The sequence below is a fragment of the Nannospalax galili genome, unplaced genomic scaffold, assembly GCF_000622305.1.
Source record: "Nannospalax galili isolate Female #2095 unplaced genomic scaffold, S.galili_v1.0 scaffold280, whole genome shotgun sequence".
Classification (NCBI taxonomy): Eukaryota; Metazoa; Chordata; class Mammalia; order Rodentia; family Spalacidae; genus Nannospalax; species Nannospalax galili.
The window spans coordinates 1,280,197-1,284,333 of NW_008347808.1; positions in this window are offsets into that span (position 1 = coordinate 1,280,197).

The following is a 4,137-nucleotide window of genomic DNA, read 5'->3' on the forward strand; positions in this document are numbered from 1 at the left end:
TTTGACATATGGATTTCTTTTGTAGTTTCGGATTCTTGTGTGAGACCCAAGCCTTCCTTTGTTGAGTTCATGTCTGCTTCTGTTTGTAAACTTTATGTGACTTTTTTGTTTACTTGCTGGGCATGAAAAGCTGGTTGTTCTAGACCTCATGTTCTCTCTTTTGATTTTATATTGGAGGGGCCAGATAGCCTTCATCCCACAGAGGCCCAAGTCGGATGAGGATCAGATGCTCTCAGGCTTTCTCCTAAGGTCTGGATCCCTCTAGTCAGCAGGCACAGTGCAATTTTGGAGGGTTTCTAGGTAGAGGTAGGATTAGGGCTCTCAGGCAGTCAGGAAAGGAGGCTGGTCTCAGGAATCCAGAGCAAGCAATGGAAGGAGGCTGGTCTTGTCTCAGGAATTCAGATTGGGGGTGGTAACACCTGGGGATGAAGGCTGGTCTCAGGTATGCAAGGGTGAGGTGGGGGAGGGAGCAGGCTTTGAGGGCTCCAGGGGACTAGACTGAAGAATTAGGTTGGTCTGGATGCGAAGGGTCAAGGTGTAGTAGGTGTGGTTGAACTTACTCAAGAAAGATGCGGGCCTCAGGAAGCTAGGGGTTGAGCCAGCCAGGAAGGAAGGTTTGTCTCACGTATGCAAAGGTGATGCTGGGGAGGGAACAGGCTTTGAGGTCTCCAGGGGACTAGACTGAGGAATTGGGTTGGTCTTGGTGCAAAGGATCAGGAAGTAGTGGGGCCCCTTGGCCAATACAGTAGTCCAGAGGTACGGGGTGCCAAGAAAAGAAATGGGCCAGTTCCCTCTCTAGGAGGAGAGATGGAATTGGGAAGCTGGGAGTGTTGGTTGTGGGAGTCAAGGTGCTGTGGGCATGGTCAAATTTACCCAGGAAAGATGCTGGCCTCAGGAAGCCAGCATCTTTCCTGGGTAAAGGAAGGTGAATGTGGTTGTGGGAATCAAGGTGCAGTGGTTAAGTTTAATTTTTAAATTTAAAGTTTAAATTTAAAAATTTTAAGAACAATCTTAAGAATTTCATGCATGAGGACAGTGTTTATACATCCTCCCTCTCCACCTTCTAACTCCTTCCATGTACCTCCACCACTCTCTATTCATGACCTCTTCTTCTGTAATTAGTATTTTTACATATATACAACTGACTGAGTCGATTCAATGTTGTCCATATGTATATGTGTGTAGGACTGAGCAGTGGGAGCCCCCAACCCCTGGGGGGAAACTTAGTCTGCCTTTCTTTGCCTTGGTAGATGTGACCTTGTGAAATAACCCCTCCTCCCATATACACTGGCATGCTGACTGGTGTCATTATATAGATCTTGTTTAGGTAATGATATTGAGATTTCATTGGTATATCATCCCTGTTATGTCTATAAGATACTAGTAGACATCCTGGTCTTCTGGCTCTTAACATTTTTTCTTCCCCCTCTTCTGGAATGTTCTCGGTCTGTTCATTATCTCTATGTCTTGGCATAGGACAGATACTAAAACATATCTGTACAATAAAAAGATTCCGCACCATGGAAAAAAACAAATGGCAGTTTGTCACCTTTTAAATTGATCAGCTTTACTCCTTTGCTCATTCTACTCTGCCGTTAGCAATAACATGAGAGTCAGACATGCATGAAAGACTTAGTTTTGCCTAGGATCTTGTATCTTGACAAGGAGCCTGAGAAAATGGAACAAAGATCTTCCACTGTTCTAAAATCACATGTTGCAATAGTCATTTATAAAGGAGAGTGATATGAGCATAGCAACAGTAAAATGAGCTAAGTTGTTTGACAGCTTTCTATAGTATAAAGTTGAACTTATTCATAATTTAAAATCTTGCAGACAAATGTTAGTAGTTTCTAGGTATTTATTAAGAAAGTAAGGCAAGAAATTTCTGGGTAACATGGTGGACTAAAAGCTGCCTCAATATGACCTGGTGAAGAAGAATTACAATAAAAAAATCAACTCCACTTCAGAGACAGAGAGGAAGGTCTTCAGAAATTAACAAAGATAGTGACAGGTTATCTTAGAAGTGTGTAAAAATATAAATGGCATATCCAAAAGAAATGAGGCCAAACACAGCTCAAGTTGGACAGCTACACAGCAGAACCAGGGGGAGGGAAGACACCTCTGAAAGGTAAGACAGGCAGTCTTAGTGAAAAGAGACTGGCATTTCTATCTCCAGGACAAGTTTATAGCCCTCAGAAACTTCAAAATTATCTGTAGGTTTTGGTGAGATAGTGATTTCTTTGGTGAAAGAAATCTGTTCTTTCATGCTACATGACTCAGAAGACAGGAACAAAGTGCTATATGAGAAAAAAACCTATTTTTGGAAATTGAGTTTTCCTTGGGGCCTGAGAGTAGAAAAGAACAACCAAAGGACAGAGAGTCTCAAAAAATAGCTTCTGAAACAACAAAATGAATTCACAATGAAAAAAAATGGGCTATGGAATTCTCTATAGAAGAAATACAAATGACTAGGATACACTTTAAAAAGTGTTCAACCTACTTAGCTATCAGGGAATTGCAGATTAAAACTACTTTACAATTTTATTGCATCCCAGTCAGAATGGCTACCATCAGAAATACAAATGACAAAAAATGATGGCCATGAATATGGCAAAAAGGGAACCCTCATAAACTGTTTGTGAGAATGTCAACTCACATAGCCACTTTGGAAATCAGTCTGATGCGTTCCCCTAAAACTAGAAATAGAACTTCCATATGACCCAGTTATACCACTCCTGGGCATTTGTTTGTTACAATCTCTAAGAAACAGAATCAACCAAAATGTCTGTCTATTGATAACTGGATAACAAAATTTGATACATATACACAATGAAATATTACTCAACTTTAAAGAGAAAAATGAATATCCAGATCAATAAATTGAACTGTAAATAATTATACTTGAGTGTGGTAACTCAAGCCAAGAGACACAAGCACTGTATGTTCTCTCTCATATGTGGGTCATGGCTTTAAACCTTTTGTTTTGTGTATTTAACTTGGAGCAGGACTGGACAGCAGGAAATTAGAGAGGGATTGTTAAATGTGCATGGGGGTTGTATTAAGGGAGGGGAAATAGTAAATTATAGGTAAAATGGAAGTAGAGAGGTAGAATACTAAGGGTAGAAAGGCTAACCCAGGGCAGGGGAAGGGAGGATTGTAGAAACAAGGGGTGGTAAAAAGGTTAATGGAAAGAGAGGGCATATGAAAAAGCCCCATGAAAACCTCCTGTGTGGCAACTTAATTAAAAAATAAAATTGGAGGGGACACTAGAACATATGCGTTGTGAAAGAAGATGGAGGGTACTGAGAGTTAAAGATTTAAGCAAGGAACGGATATGGGGATTGAGGAGAGGCAGGGGTAGTGGTTGGGGTGACCAAAACTAAAGATGTATGAAAAACCCTATGGAAACCCATTAGTTAGTAATTTCATCCAAAAACATAATTAGAAAGGAATTAGAACAAAGATACTATGCATGGGTGGACAATGCCAATCCCGGAAGACATTAAGCAAAACTTATAGTACCAGGTACAGGTTATTTCCATATTGTTAAAAATATTCATGCGTTTTTGTAACTACATGCACATGCAGTCTAAAAGGTACATTCTTTTTGATCACAGAGCCCGACTTAAACTAAAAAAGAAGATACCATGGGAAAAAGAATGCCCAGTTGTTTATTGACTTTGTAACATTACAGTGAAATTTTTTTTCATTTTTGAAATATGATATTTCACTCATGCATATCAAAAGCTCAGTCATGAATAAAATGAAGCTTGTACTTTCCTTAAAAGGTTTAATCACACAAATCACTACATTTAAGTGAACATACACTTTTAAAGAATTACTTGTTCAAAAGCCTTACAAATTTTTCTTTCTTTTAAAGGTGAACTTCATTGGTGAAACTACAGAAGCACTAGTTAAACTTTGTAAAATAAAAAGCACACAAGTAAATCCGCAGAGTCTAACAGGTGTAACAAAGCAGTAAGAGCATGGCAGAGTGAACTCTTTAAAAGCTTGATGTTGCAGGTCACGGTGGTTACATGCCTTTGATCCTGGCAGGCAGATTTCTATGAGATCAAGGCCAGCCTACTCTACACACTGAGTCCAGGCTAGCTGGGCTACAGGGAGACCCTGGTTTAA